General features: G+C 40.6%; 1 protein-coding gene across 1 annotated transcript in view; it reads left to right on the top strand.

The window, feature by feature from the left end:
• Positions 1-16,949, top strand: part of fhit (fragile histidine triad diadenosine triphosphatase) — a 128,570-nt gene that overhangs the window by 8,173 nt on the left and 103,448 nt on the right. Inside the window, 1 exon segment of the mRNA NM_001141592.2 lies at positions 7,125-7,215. The gene's annotated coding sequence lies outside the window, so the exon portion shown is untranslated.

The following is a 16,949-nucleotide window of genomic DNA, read 5'->3' as shown; positions in this document are numbered from 1 at the left end:
CCAGTGATGGGAATTGGCGTCTCTACTGTGTTACTACACACTACCCCTAGGGATCTCTTATGTGTCTCATTACCATTCACAGAAACACTATGAGAAATTGACACAGATGTGCTTACAAGTGTTAATGTCTGCCTGCATTGTTTTTATTTTGTCTCTCACTTACACTCTGTGCTGTAGACCTATAGCCTACATAATTACAAATGTTTAGGCACTGTAGGCCCCGAAAATTAAACTCTGGACCATGGTTACCAAATCATTCTTCACCTCTAATTAGGGACTGTTTTAAACCTGGGACACCAGGTGGGTGCAATTAATTATCAGGTAGAACAGAACCAGCAGTAATCCGGACCTTGTTGGGTAAGATTGGAATACCCCTGCTCAAGGCTATGCATTACTGTATATTCCAATAATTACATGTTTTGAATAATTCTCAAATTAAAGCAGTCACAGCAATGCAGAAACATTACATTCTGTGTGGCTACTGCATGATTATAGGAGTAGGAGTGCCTGTGGCACTCCAAGAACAGGGTTGTTTATACCCCTGCCATATATCCTACGGCTACTTAGAAAAAGGTGCCTACACAATAGTTGCCTACATTATTAGAAAAAGGGATCCAAAAGGTTTTTTGGCCCACATATGCTGAGCACTTGTTGGCTGCTTTTCCTTCACTCTGCGGTCCAACTCATCCCAAACCATTTCAATTGGGTTGAGGTTGGGTGCTTGTGGAGGCCAGGTCATCTGATGCAGCACTCCACCACTCTCATTCTTGGTCAAATAGCCCTTACACAGCCTGGAGGTGTGTTGGGTCATTGTCCTGTTAAAAAACAAATGATAGTCCCACTAAGCGTAAACCAGATGGGATGGTGTCGCTGCAGAATGCTGTGTTAGCCATGCTGGTTAAGTGTGCCTTGAATTCTAAATAAATCCCTGACAGTGTCACCAGCAAAGTGCCATCACACCTCCTCCTCCATACTTCACAGTGAGAACCACACATGCGGAGATCATCCGCATGGACTCATCAGACCAAAGGCCAGATTTTCACCGGTCTAATGTCAATTGCTTGTGTTTCTTTCCCCAAGCAAGTCTCTTCTTACTATTGGTGTCCTTTAGTTGTTGTCACTTTGCAGCAATTCGACAATGAAGGCCTGTTTCACGCAGTCTCCTCTGAACAGTTGATGTTGAGATGTGTCTGTTACTTGAACTCTGTGAAGCATTTATTTGGGCTGCAATCTATGCTGCAGTTAACTCTAATGAAATTATCCTCCTTTCCTTTAGCGGTCCTCATGAGAGCCAGTTTCATCATAGAGCTTGATGGTTTTTGTGACTGCACTTGAAGAAACTTTCAAAGTTCTTGAAAATGTCCGTATTGACTGACCTTCATGTCTTAAAGTAATGATGGACTGTCGTTTCTCTTTGCTTATTTGAGCTGTTCTTGCCATAATATGGACTTGGTCTTTTACCAAATGGGGCTATCTTCTGTATACCACCACTACCTTGTCACAACACAACTGATTGGCTCAAATGCATCAATATGGAAAGAAATTCCACAAATTTAATTTTAACAAAGCACACCTGTTAATTGAAATGCATTCCAGGTGACTACCTCATGAAGCTGGTTGAGAGAATGCCAAGAGTGTGCAAAGCTGTTATCAAGGCAAAGGGTGGCTACTTTGAAGAATCTCAAATCTCAAATATATATTGATTTGCGTAACACTTTTTTTGGTTACTACATAATTCCATATGTGTTATTTCATAGTGTTGATGTCTTAACTATTATTCTACAATGTAGAAAATAGTAAAAATAAAGAAAAACCCTTGAATGAGTAAGTAAGTGTGTCCAAACCTTTGACCTGGACCAGCGCTAGTGCGGACTACAGCTAGTCGGAAGTTTACAAACACATTAGCCAAATACATTTAAACTCAGTTTTTCACAATTCCTGACATTTAATCCTATAAAATTCCATGTTTTAGGTCAGTTAGGATTACCACTTAATTTCTTTCATCACAGTTCCAGTGAGTCAGAAGTTTACATACACTCAATTCGTATTTGGTAACATTGACTTTAAATTGTTTAACTTGGGTCAAATGATTTGGGTAGCCTTCCACAAGCTTCCCACAATAAGTTGGGTGAATTTTGGCCGATTCCTCCTGACAGAGCTGGTGTAACTGAGTCAAGTTTGTAGGCCTCCTTGCTCGCACACGCTTTTTGAGTTCTGCCCACAAATTTTCTATAGGATCGAGATCAGGGCTTTGTGATGGCCACCCAATACCTTGACTTTGTTGTCCTTAAGCCATTTTTCTACATTTTTACATTTTTTACATTTTATCATTTAGCAGACGCCCTTATCCATAGCGACTTACAGTAGTGAATGCATACATTTCATACATTTTTTTTCTTTTTTTTCTCCGTACTGGTCCCCCGTGGGAAGTATGCTTGGGGTCATTGTCCATTTGGAAGACCCATTTGTGACCAAGCTTTAACTTCCGGACTGATGTCTTAAGATGTTGCTATTATGTGAAGTGCACCAGTCCCTCCTGCAGCAAAGCACCCCCACAACATGATGCTGCCACCCCCGTGCTTCGGCTTGCAAGCATCCCTCTTTTTCCTCCAAACATAACGATGGTCTTTATGGCCAAACAGTTCTATTTTTGTTTCATCAGACCAGAGGACTTTTCTCTGACATTTCTCTGACACGTGCAGTTTCAAACCATAGTCTGGATTTTTTTATGGTGGTTTTGGAGCAATGGCTTCTTCCTTGCTGAGCGGCCTTTCAGGTTATGTCGATATAGGACTTGTTTTACTGTGGATTTAGATACTTTTGTACCGGTTTCCTCCACCATCTTCACAAGGTCCTTTGCTATTGTTCTGTGATTGATTTGCACTTTTAGCACCAAAGTACGTTCATCTCTAGGAGACAGAATGCATCTCCTTCCTGAGCGGTATGACGGCTGTGTGGTCCCATGGTGTTTATACTTGCGTACTATTGTTTGTACAGATGAACGTGGTACCTTCAGGCATTTGGAAATTGCTCCCAAGGATGAACCAGACTTGTGGAGGTCTACAATTATTTTCTGAGGTCTTGGCTGATTTCCTTTTCATTTTCCCATGATGTTAAGCAAAGAGGCACTGAGTTTGAAGGTAGGCCTTGAAATACATCCACAGGTACACCTCCAATTGACTCAAATTATGTCAATTAGCCTATCAGAAGCTTCTAAAGCCATGATTTTCGTTCCACATATTTATGTAATCCGTGAAAACTATGCAATACATCAAATAACTGAAATCTATGAAATAACAAACCGTGATGCAGAGGAGAAACAAACACTACTCACAAATAATCACCCACAAAATATACATATTATACCTCTGGCCCAGCGTGTTAGAGCGCGTGCGCTTTGACATTAGCAGACTAGGTGCCCTCAAAACACAACATTTGCAGCTGGATGCTTCTCACCCGCTTTGACATGAAGTGACTTAAATTGACAATAGTCTGCATTTTCAATATGTAGCCTACTATCCCAGGTTTCCAAGTAGGCTTAAAAGCCCTATAGCTCAAATGTCAGTGTTGGTTCACAGACAGCGAGAGCAGAATACCAATTGTCATTCATTAGGAAAGAAATAATGACATTTATGACGGCCAATTTTGAAACTATTAGGCTTTTTAATGCTCTTCGCATTGTTCTCACTCTGCCTCTCCTACCTCAATTATGTTATGTGTGTTGGTGTCTCAGTCCATTGCAACTTCCTAGCTCAGGCCGTCCGTCCCTTGGGAATTTATGGCGGGGAATTGATCTGTTATCATATTTGTGCATTATCTCCAGCAGCTGGTGGATATGCATGGTGCCGTGAGCAATGATAGAAAAATATTAGCCCCAGTAAATACCACGTCTTTATATCGCGTCAGAAACACCTAACCAGAAGCTATAAATACAATGGAGCCTGTCTAGCATGTACACATGTGCACATTACTTATATTTGGTCACAAGGAAAAAAGCGAGAACATCGTTATTAATTAGATGAATTGGATTATAATGCAAGTAGATTCTGGGGGGCTACTTTCTGAATCTACAGCTTTTCTACAGTAGTTTTGAAGTAAAGGACACACAACACATTAGACTGTCTGTCCTCAGTCTTGTGCTCTGATTCTTGGGTGCGAATGTGTGGATTCCCATTCACAGCTAGTATAGGAACAAGGTTTTAATCAACTGAGATGTTTACGAAACAACCTTCATCATTCATGTGACTGGAAGTTGGATCAACGTGATCCACTATCCAACGTGACTCATGCTGCCTTGGGTTGTGTTCTGTTGGTTCAAATCAAAAAGTTATCCTGCTGTTACTTCTCCTTCCATCTGTCAAAACCTTGTCATGTACAAATGGTTAAATGCTGTTGTCTTTCTGTCGTGCTACCATTGTGTATGCTAGGGCATATGTACAGAGAGATAAATATGGAAATGCATCATAATGCTTTGTGTGCCAAGAGGAATCTCACAAAGCACTTACTGTCATTGTAGAAATATACAGCAACTGGCAGTTCCTTTTATCTAATGTATTTACTACAAGCAGTAGAATCAACAAAATATTTTAATTTTGAGTTATCACATTAGCTGCTCTGTATGAATTTAATGAATGTCAGTTTGTATTTGGACGTAAAGAACACAATGTCAAATTAACTTCACTCTAAGATCTGTCCAGTGTGTCTCCCTCATTAAAAGTGATGTGTTTGTTTTTGGCTTCAGTTTTCGGATGCTATTGCAATTGAAGTTCAGGTCTTTGAGTTGTTACCCCCTCTGGGCAAGCCCGAATTAGACGAGTGGTACTAGACGGCTAGACTAATGTATAAAAGTGCTGGATTTTGTAGAGTGAGGCTTCCTCAGGTCACTGCATGTGTGAGGCCAGGGGTTTAAGTTGAAAAACCTCCAGGAGTTCATTTAGTTTTCCCTGCAGGTTTGGCTGTGAAGTGATCATCTGGTTCTGATGTCTCTTTGGGAAGTATTGGCCAGTGGTAATAAACAAGATATCTGGGCAGCGAACACCAGGACTTCTCTTTACCGATAGCCTATTTGTCCCTAGATCCAGTTGTGCTCTTTGTTGCTTTTGCATTTTCATCTACACATTTGAACTTAAATTGAGTTATTAGACTGCTGGTAGTGACTGTTTGTGAAAGTCAAATGCAATAGACAAACTTCACCTTCAAATATTCAGATTTAGATTGTTACTTCCAGCTTTACCTCTTGGGCATTGAATCGAATGGGCAACCATCATTCCCGCAGAATTACAGTTTTCCAGGTTTTCTATGATGGCAGCCCTCTAGAGATTTTGCCCCAATTGAAGTGACTTGCGGAGAAAGGTATTTATCTGGCTCTCCTGTTAACTCGAGAAGTGATCTAACATGATTCCTGTTCTACCGCTCTCGCTCCCTCTCTCTCCTGAACCTTGTTTTCTCCCTGGATGTCTGCCTTCCGTCACTTTAATCAACCCTTTTAATTACCGTCACTATCAGTCGCCCTGCGCCTCATTGTCACCTCTGGGACATTCTGCCTGCGAAGGCAAAGCAGGGGGAAACTCCTAAGGGAGTCAGAGGCTTGTGCTTGGATAATAGCAGGAGGCCTTTGCCAGTCCGTCAGCTGTATTGCCAGCTCCCATCTCTCCCTGCCCGCCGGGCAGCTCCAGAGATGTCGTGATAAATTGATGTTCGCTTCAGCTCAACTGTGCCCTCTTAAGTAGAGGAGAGACTGAGGGTATTTGGGCTTCTGTTCAATCAACACTTCCCCAATAGAATTAATCTTTTACAAGGAAAAACAAAGTTCAAGCTTGAGCCGTCTCTTTCATTAAAAATGTACGCCGAGTTGAGAGACAAAGAGAAATAGGGTCCAGGCATCCAGGGAAAGGTTACACCATCTAACAATTTATTTTGCGCATCAATTACATGTCTTTTACTCACAGGTCTTTTTATAATCTTTGTTTCTTTCCATCCCCTCTCATCACTGTTCCAGGTAGATATGAGCTATTGTTCTTGTCTCTTATTACGTCTTTAACTACCCCCTTGTAACGATGGACGTTGTGGGTGTGGAGTCAGGCGCAGGAAACAAGAGCGTTTACTATAGTGCTTTATTAGACGCACCACCAAAAAGAGTATACACCCAAAAATACAACAGGGCGTAATCAAAATACAGAGTCTCATACAAAAACACGTTCCACTACACAACACACAGTGTGAAAGAACGAAACAAGCCCGCACACAGAACAGGTGGGGAAACGGGCTTAAATACCCAACTAATTACTAAATAGAACACAGGTGCACTAAATAAAGCCAAAACCAACAGAAAAGGAAAAAGGGATCGGTGGCAGCTAGTAGACCGGTGACGACGACCGCCGAGCGCCACCCGAACAGGGAGAGGAGTGACCCTCGGCAGGAGTCGTGACACCCCTGCCTAGTCATTAACATGTTAAACAAACAGTGATATTCCAAGGTTATCTTTGCATTCCTACACATGTCCTTTCCAACATGCTTAGCTTTTTATCCAATGCCCTTATGCTTTGATCTGTCATAGAACCTCAACACAATACATACATCTTGATGCAATTTGAATTATAGAAACACTTAAGGTAGCTGAAACTAAATATTTAATCTGCCCCACTGCTGAACCAAATCCAATGTTAATTGTTTATGGCATTCATTCGGCATACCACTTGAACATTGCGACATGAGATGTCAAAAAATAGCTATACGTTACAGTTTTTGGTTTAAAATTGTCATAATGGCAATGTTTCAATTTACTTTGAAACATCTTTATTTAGAGGTATTGCAATCAATGTCAGACACCTTAAGATACATTGACAGTAAAGCATACATTCATAAACCCAAGTCCTATATCCCTTATTGAAAATAAGCATTATTATAACAGTATTATAACAGACCTCCATACAGACCAACAACCTCTGTGTTTTTTCTCACATACAGTATCTATATTCAGATCTGCAGTATCCCAATCCACGGCCAATGTGTTTACTTACAGGCATCTTTGAGTTAGTGTTTTGAGTGACAGAGGAGTATCATTAGACCGAGGCTGTCTGCAATGAAACTCATCATCTTGTAATCTTCTCCTCCTTGTGTTCCAGCCTCCATCTGTCCTTCTATCCCTCCCTCCTTCCATCCCTCCCTTCTCTAATTACCAGACCCTGGGACCGTGAGAAGCAAGCGAGGTTGAAGGTAAGTGTATTTATTGCTTCTCTTTGACAATAAAGTTGGCCTGGATCATTGATTTCCCTCCCCTGCCGTTTTTCAGGGGATGTAAGCATGTTGATTACAGATAAAGCCAACAGCAACATTTGTGTTGCTACTGTTGACTTGTTTTCTTGCTGCTGACTGTATGTAGAGAACACTGGGCTAGATAAGTTCAGCCAAGAGGTTGTTTGCTCTGCTCAATGTGTTTCTGGTCATCCTCTCTGCCTCAGCTGCCTCCTACGTAGAGTTACACAGCACTTACACAGGAGGGAGAATAATGCTTTATTTTTCTTTATTGAATCACATGTTTTAAACTAAACCAGTTTCAGTTTGTTTTGAATTACTTTTATTTGCTGATGTGAATGCTGGCGACAGCGCTGCTTTGCAAAGCCCTGTATCTTAATAGCAGGCTCTAATAGAACGTGCTCTCTCTCCCCTCACAGGAGAAATGGGAGAGATGTGGATGCATATCTGATGTTGGGGATAACAGGGAATGGAAGTTATTAATGAATAGTGTCATAGGGTGGGTGCTATAGCATGTTAAATCATCATCTGAATGGTGTGTGTTGGTGGTGCTATATGCCACTCTCCATGGCCTGTGCTAACTACTGCACAGCTGGTCTTCAATCCCCTGCCTGTCCAGAGGGAGCCATTTCTTAAACTAGCTCTGGTGGATCCAGGCCTAGCCGTGGCGCTGGGGTAGGCCCAGTTAACAGATGTTTGATTTGGACATCTGCCCCTTGCAGCAGTGTATCTTAACCTCCCTCAATGTTTTATTTGCCTAGGCCTGCAAATGAACACATCTGGCTGCAAGGCTGTTACCCTCAGGACAACTACAGATTAAAATGTACTACTTAGTCCATGAGAAACTTTAAGCAAATCAACCATTGTCATTAATGTAGTCAGAGTTATGTGCACAAGATTAGGTCTTGTACGTTGTGTTTTGCACAGCAGAACTGATTAAAAATGGGCAATAATAGCCTGTTTTACTAATCACTGATTGCTGTGGTACATTGGAGGGCTCTTGAAATGTTTACTGCAAGGGCCCTAACTGGGGTAATTATCACTCATTTAGTGCATTTTGAAATCATAATGGGCATAATAATTTTCATGCAGGAATGCCTTTCTAGGAAACATTTAACTATCACTGTAATATTTAGGGGTTTTATAGCCATAAATTACGCCTGCCCAGATTGAAAACCATCACTGCTTGATTCATATAGGCTGTAGTTTATTATTATTAGCAGAATGTGCAGCTTGGGTTAACATAGAGAGTTGGATTAAGATATGTTTGCCAATACTGTATGTGTTGGAATGTCTGTAGAAATCTCTTTCCTTTCTCCCATTCAGGAGCTCAAATAATCCTAGGGTGTTATTTTCTTTACCCAGGGACCACCAATGCTGCCTGACTAATTTTGATTAGTCTATAGTACATCCCCCTTTGGAGAGCTGCGCTCTGTCTATTGACATTAACTTGTATTGAGAAAGATGACATTGTCCAAAGCTATTATTTACCCATGCAATACATGTCAGAGACTAAGGCTAAGGATTTGTTATTATACCTCTGTTAGCGTCAGAATGTTAACTGATTATTGGTTGTGTGTGTGTTTTGCATCTGTGTTTCCGTGTGTGTTGACTGGAATGGACTGCTCCCACCTTTATTCTTGAGATGATGGGGATAATCATTTCCCCTCTGCTATGTCTGGGTAATTGCTCATGCCTGGGTGATGGGCCGGACTAATGCAACACCAACATCTGGGAATCGAGGGGGACTTTTACCCACTTGAATAACCTCTTAGACGGCAGCCTCAGTGCACCACAGTTCTGTTTGATCGCTCCAACAGGTCATGTTGACACAACCTGCCATTTCTTTATTCCTGGATTGTACTTCAAGTATATGTTTAAGAGCATGTCATGTCAGTAATAGTAGTAGATGTCCCAAAATCTAAATTCAATTTGTTATTTTTTGTAATTTAGGTAAGGACAAATTGTTCTAACGTAATGCTGCATGGAAACAGGATTCCAAGGCTCATCTATAGATCTACTCAGGCCCCAAGTACAATCTGTTATGAGAGCACTAGACATTCAACACCACTGAGAAATGGCAGTATTCCATGAATGCACCATGTTGGGTGTTTTTGATGTGGCAGAAAGTGTGTTTAGAGGTACTGTAGTGCAATGGCCGTAACAGGCATTTGAGAATATGATCAGATTCAAAATCACTTTCCGTTGTGTTATTTATCACTATAGCTTTTTGGAGTGGTAATAGATCATCTATAGACATTATTCTGTGTCATGATACATTCAGGAAAGAGATAAAGAATATCCTTGGGGACAGTCAATGGCTCTTTTTACTTCACTCAGATGTTATTATTTCAAAGTTAGTTTGGACTCTTAAGATTAGAATGCTTGACAGCTTTATGGCCGGTAATTCCACACTTATTTCAAATGGATCTCTGAAGGCTTCACTTTTATCTATTTTTTTTCTCCATTAAACCTCCCTTATAATACATTGAAAGCACATCCAAGTCATTATGTAAAACAGGAGTATGTCTTAAAGTGTAGTTATTAAAATCACCACTTTTAAGTAAAAGGAGATTAAACTTGGTTCTGGTGTCAAATAGGTGGTTTATGCATTAACGGCTGCAGCACTTAAATTACGACTAAAAGCTTTCTCCAACTCCAGCAGAAATTCAGATTTTCTATAGAAATGTCCATCGCCTAGTGAAAACAACATTTTTAACACTCTTCCAGCACATGAAATTAGAGCTGGGGGATTTAGTTTAGGTAGAGGATTTTCCAAAGAGGTTTCAGTATTTGCAGATGAGTGAACGGATAATACTGTATGTATTCAGCAATTTTGTTTTAAACTAAACCATGTGTAACTAGTAGGCTTTTACACGTGGATACTTTCAGTTTTCATTTGAAGTTCAGGGAGGCAGCCTTTACTTTCAGAGAACACCCATCTGTTCAAAAACAAGCCTACAAGTAGTCTCTTTCTGTCATGTTCTGTAACCGAGGACACCATCACATTTCTCTGCTTTCCCACTGCGAGTGCAGTTACAGTAATGCTCCTGTTCTCTGCCCAAAATACAATTATTTGTATTGGGAATAATTGTATTGAGAATGTCCAATCTGTGGCCTTTATCCTATTAACTCTGTCAATAATCCAACAGACACAGACAGAGTGTCAGGCCGAGTCAGGGAAGGACAGCGAGAAGGAGCGGGAGAGGAGAGGATGGGACATTACAGGATAATATGGCCTTGACACAGCCTTCTCACATACACACAAGTCATCTGGAGTGACTCACCAAGACTCCAGGAAGAGAAATGTCTGGCATGCAACATGAAAGCCAAGTGATACTGTACAAACACAATGACCAACCTTTGTTGGCCAGATCTGGGAAATATCAATTATTTTCAGTCAGTTCCCCTAAGCACTATTACTATGAGCAGAAGGGGTCTGGGAAAAGCACTGTACATAGACAGATTGGCTTTAGAGATAATTGTGTCTGCTGTGAAAGGATGGTGGCTGGTTTTAAGAGTGCCTCGCATTTGGAAAACACTGATTGTCACACAAGGAGGGGAGGAGTTTTCAGAGTGTGATGAAATTAGAATGGATGGCTCTTCCTGTTCAAGGAAGTTAGATGACTGTCACTAGCTTCCCTGGTGCGTTTCTACCTCAGCTTCATATGGGGCATTCTGGAGAGCTGAATGGAGTCTGAATATCATTACATAGAAAAAGCTCACGCCGTTTCTGCATTGTATTTTTTAAGGCATTTGATCTGAGGCGAACTTCAACATACCATTTCATATGCCTTACATGCATGCATATTTTTGCGGGTGTCACTTTGAAATCTTGCTTGGTTACACATTATTCACAACATACCTGTATAATTAGTAGTGAAGACATCAAAACTATGAAATAATACATATGGAATCATGTAGTATCCAAAAAAGTATTAACTTCTATGGGGACCTGCGGGACACAGCCAGTGAAATATCAGGGCGGCAAATTCAAAAACAACAAAATGTCATAATTCAACTTTCTCAAACATACAACTATTTTACACCATTTTAAAGATACACGTCTCCTTGATGTAACCACATTGTCTGATTTCAAAAAGGCTTTACAGCGAAAGCAAAACATTAGATTATGTTAGGAGAGTACATAGACAAAAATAATCACACAGCCATTTTCCAAGCAAGGACATGTGTCAATAAAACCCAAAACACAGCGAAATGAAGCACTAACCTTTGACGATCTTCATCAGATGACACTCCTAGGACATTATGTTACACAACACATGTATGTTTTGTTCGATAAAGTTCATATTTATATCTAAAAACAGCATTTTACATTGGCGCGTGACGTTCAGAAAATATTTTGCCTCCAATACTGCCGGTGAATCAGCACAACAATTTACAAAAATACTCATCATAAACGTTGATAAAATATTCAACTGTTATTCAAAGAATTATAGATGAACATCTCCTTTATGCAACCGCTGTGACAGATTTAAAAAAAGCTTCACGGGGAAAGCACACTTTGCAATAATCTGAGTACTGCGCTCAGAAAAATACACTAGGCAATACAGATACCCGCCATTTTGGAGTCATCTAAAATCATAAATAGCATTAGAAATATTCACTTACCTTTGATGATCTTCATCAGAAGGCACTTCCAGAAATCCCAGGTCCACAATAAATGTTGTTTTGTTCGATAAAGTCCATAATTTATGTCCAAATAACTCCTTGTTGTTTGTGTGTTCACTAAGCTACTCCAAATGTAGGAAGCGCGCCGAAAATTTCACGACAAAAAGTTTTATTTACGTTCGTTGAAACATGTCAAACGTTGTAAAACATCGATCTTTAGGGCCTTTTTAACATAAAACTTAATATTTCAACCGGACGATTCCAATGTCTTGAAAAACGTTATGGAACACAGCTACCTCCTCACGTGAATGCGCGTAATTGTGGCCTGTCATTCTCTCGGTCATCAGACTCCAGGAGGTCTTGTTCGCTCTCTGTTGACTGCAAAAGCCTGAAACACGTTCTAAAGACTGTTGACATCTAGTGGAAGCCTTAGGAAGTGCAAATTGAACCCTAAGTCACTATATACTGAATAGGCCCAGTCTTGAAAAACTACAATCCACTTCCTGGTTGGATTTTTTTCTCAGGTTTTTGCCTGCCATATGAGTTCTGTTATACTCACAGACACCATTGAAACAGTTTTAGAAACTTCAGAGTGTTTTCTATCCAAATCTACTAATAATATGCATATTCTAGTTTCTGAGCCAGAGTAGTAACCTGTTTAAATTGGGTACGTTTTTCATCCGGCCGTGAAAATACTGCCCCCTAGCCCAGACAGGTTAAACAAATCAAAATATATTTTAGAATCTTTAAAGTAGCCACCCTTTGCCTTGATGACAGCTTTGCACACTCCTGGCATTCTCTCAACCAGCTTCATGAGGAATGCTTTTCCAACATTCTTGAAGGAGTTCCCACTTATGCTGAGCATTTGTTGGCAGCTTTTCCTTCACTCTGTGATCCAACTCAACCCAAACCATCTCAATTGGTTTGAGGTTGGGTGATTGTGGAGGCCAGGTCATCTGATGCAGCACCCCGTCACTCTCCTTCTTGGTCAATTAGCCTTTACACAGCTTGGAGGTGTGTTGGGTCATTTTCCTGTTGAAAAACAAATGATAGTCCCACTAAGCGCAAACGAGATGGGATGGCATATCACTGCAGAATGCTGTGTTAGCCATGCTGGTTAAGTGTGCCTTGAATTCTAAATAAATCACCAACAGTGTCACCAGCAAAGCACCATCACATCTTCTCCTCCATGCTTCAAGGTGTGGAACCACACATGCGGAGATCATCCGTTCACCTATTCTGCATCTCACAAAGCCACAGCGGTTGGAACCAGAAATCTCAAATTTGGACTCATCAGACCAAAGAACAGATTTCCACTGGTCTAAGGTCCATTACTTGTGCTTCTGGCCCAAGCAAGTCCCCCCCCCCCTTTTGTTGCTGGACTCTGGCGCGTTGGCTCATAAACAGAGGGAAGTATCCTCTCTTGACCACGGCTTAAGTGAAATCACTGTCTTCCCTTTCATGAGCGGCCACATTGTTTTCTGCTTTGCCTTTGATGCGGGTGCTCTTTGTGGAGGATGCAAGCGCAGCCCCACCTGTAGAGCTGTCCAGATAAATGGCAAGAGCCAGGAGTGGGCGTGCGTCCTCTCGCCATCAGCGTGTTATCTGTGAGGACACCCCTCTGCTGCGGGGCATTGTCCGTACCATCTCCCTCAAGGAGCTGAGCCAGGCGGACTCCACCGAGCCTCAGGTGCTATTCACACTACTACCAAATATTTTTGTAAGTAAACCAAGATAAACCACAGCCTGTTGTTTCAAATGGGAACAGATTAGTCATAGTGCGCAGAACAAGCAAGTAGGTGGGCAGAGCCAGTCACGAGCTAGGGAGATCCTATTGGCACATTCTAGCAAACATTTGCATATTTCCGTTAGGGAACGCCTACTCTGAAGTGTGCGTGGGCAATAACTCAATTCGCCTTTGCACTCCTTCCAAACAATGCTTCTTTTTTTTTACTTTGGCAAAGGGTAAAGTTTGCAAAACTAGTCCACTCTGTTCATAACAGATTCTAGTTTTGTGAACAGAACTTTGAGATCAAATGTTTCATTGAGGAGAAAATGTGCAGAATGTCGGCCAAAATCCATCTAAGTTCCATCTTCCCCACTGTCGGCCACTGGGCTACTGTGTTCTGTATTCGGAGGGGATGTAGGCTTATAAACATATGGATGGATCACTCACTGTGAGAAGTAGTCTGCACATGAATTGCAGTTAAATAAAGAGAGCAGTTGTGCATCATTCCATGTCAGCTCATTAGAAGATGGTATGAAACCATACAGTCCTATACACCACAATTTTGGACATGCATATGATGTGAGTTTATATTCAGTCACTTTCTCTTTCTCAGTGGCATAGATGAAATGTAGATGTGTAGAATTGTGAAAACTGTGACTCAGTTAAAAAAGAGTTGTCCTGGGTGTGTTTTATTGTCCCACTGTTGTTATTTGTAGGAGAGGACTATGCAAAAGATAATCAACGAGAGGCTATGCGTTCTATGGAAAATAATGAACAGGTGGAAGCCGTATTCCACAATGTGCTAGCGGAGTGAAACTCATTTTCCAGAGAACGCATAGAGCCACGAGTTGAATATCCCTTTTATACCATGGCTATAATTTAACACATGTGCCACTAGAAATATGTTCATTGGCAGGTAGAAATGTGTTCAACATCCACTGAAGTAGCTAGCAAGTTTACTAAATAGCTATAGTAGTTGCCTTGGTAACTAAACAAACAGACTTGCTAGTTAGCTAAGCAAACTTTTTTGGGGGGAGGGTTGTGTCTTTTTTTGGGAGAGTAGTGCATTTTTCCCTGGTTTACATTTGCTCTGCTGCTCATATTTTCCCTATAAACACAGGGCAGCCAACTTTTGAAAGCTTTGAGTGAGATTTGCTATGTGAATGTCATTGCCCCCTAGCACAACACCTAGACGGGGGAAAATTTGACTATTTTTTTAAAGCTAATTTCCTGCAATTCTACGTATCTTTACATGGCTTAGGCCTATGACCAGGATGGACATTTTTTTTAAGTAAAAACCACAGGTCAGGTGTATTCAGGATGCTTTGAACATTAAATTAACACTCAAAATTGGACAACTTTGTTACTTTGCGATTTTCGGGAATGAAATTTAAAGTATGCAAAAAAAGTAAACTTTTTTTTTTAGGTGGTTTAACAATTTATTCAGACAGTAATGAAATGAGATGGAGATACCGGCAAATGCTAGAAACAGTGGGAGGGTTGGAAGCAGGGATTGATCCCTGTTCTCAGGTGGAAAGTTGTGGAAAGTGCGGGGAGTGTTACCACTACACCAAGGCTTTGCACAGGAAATATTAATAGTTGATGGCAGCGCGTCACCAAATCATAGATTGCAATCTCCTTGTCCATAGACTGATTTCAAGGTAAGGACACAACATTTTGTATTTATTAATTTGGGTGAACTATCTCTTTAAAATAGGTCTGGAAGAAATTGCTGCTTGCTCTCCAGGAGGGTTGGCCACCCCTGGTCTATGTTTACCAAGTGCTGGGTGTTTGAAAATGTTCTTGTTATAACAATGAATTTCTCAAAATCACCAAACCTTCAAGAAAAATCGAATGGATCAATGTTCCGGTGGTTTATGCCTACTAGTTAAAGATCCTTGACATTATCTTACTCTACAAAGACAAAATATGATGCATTTAGGAGTTGCATGCTAGGAGTCTAGCATGTGCACAATACTAAAATGTCCAAAATTATGTTTGATTCCTGGAGCATTTAATATCCAATGCCTATGTGTATGACATATTCAAAACTGTCCACGAAGGCCTGCAAAAATACATAGCCTCATATAATTCATTTTCAAAGACACAAGTAGGCATATGAGATTTCAAATATGTGATTACACTGGCAAAATTGGAAAGAAGTGGAATAATAAGTGTGGGGAATAACATTAGTGTTCTTGCTGACAAGCACAGTAATTACCATATATTTTAGCCCATTAAGAATGAGAATTGTTCCACTGATCAGACTAAATAAGGTAAATAGATAATACCATCTCCAGAAGACAAGATTACATACATCTGCCCCTACACCCTAACCAAATAAATGTTATATTTATTATATAGAATCAAACTTACATTTTTGGGTTCACAATCTATTTGATTAAATCATTTTAAATCATTCTGTATGTTGTTACCTGTATAGCAGACGCAGTATCCATCTGACATGAAGAAATGCATGTTGGTGTTGCAGCATGCCACCGGCATATCTCTGGGGTTAGGCCTTCCCATATATAGGCTATATATACAGTGCATTCAGAAAGTATTCAGACCCCTTTACCTTTTCCACATTTTGTTTAGTTACAGTCTTATTCTAAAATGGATTAAATCAAACGTCAATCGACACACAATACCCAATAATGACAAAGCAAAAATGTTGATCTGTCCCTAACTATAGCCATTGAATTCTACCGTGCTGATATACCGTGTGATATAGGGAAATAATGTACGCTCTAGAATGCCCTTCAAGGCAATCAGAAATGAGTATTCAACAATGCCATGGTATAATTCTACATTGAGTGCTAGCATCAAATGTCAAGGCTGTCAGCGTTGTCCTTCCTCTTTTGCTAGTCAGGGCCTTAAGTTATGAAGATGAAAAGCACAGTTGGCAGAGGAGCGCAGTTGTAGCTGTCAGACTGGCTGCGGTTAAAATAGGACTGGCTTTATGAATATTAAACAACAGCTTTCAGCAGATAACTATACAATGTGTTACTTCCTCAGCACTAGAGCTCCTCGTTACAGAACAGACGAGGACGTGGCTGTTGTTTCAATGCAACACATTTGAGCAGGGCCTTTTCCCATTGTTGTGAGTTCCACTCTACAGAAGATGTCACTTTTCCTTTAAGGAATACAGTATTGTTATAAGTTGCACTTAAACAATGTTTAGGCATTAACTGGATGGACTAAAGACATACAGACCCAGTTCCAGTGTTCATTGTTGAGGATTGATGGGTTGAGACAATCCCTCACTATTCTCAAATGTACTGTAGTTATGTTTGGTTGGACTCTTGGTGCACTTGGTACTTCTGTGTTACAT

The sequence above is a fragment of the Salmo salar genome, chromosome ssa12 (genome assembly GCF_905237065.1).
Source record: "Salmo salar chromosome ssa12, Ssal_v3.1, whole genome shotgun sequence".
Taxonomy (NCBI): domain Eukaryota; kingdom Metazoa; phylum Chordata; class Actinopteri; order Salmoniformes; family Salmonidae; genus Salmo; species Salmo salar.
The sequence above is the reverse complement of the archived record's forward strand: the minus strand, read 5'-3'. Positions and strand labels throughout refer to the sequence as shown.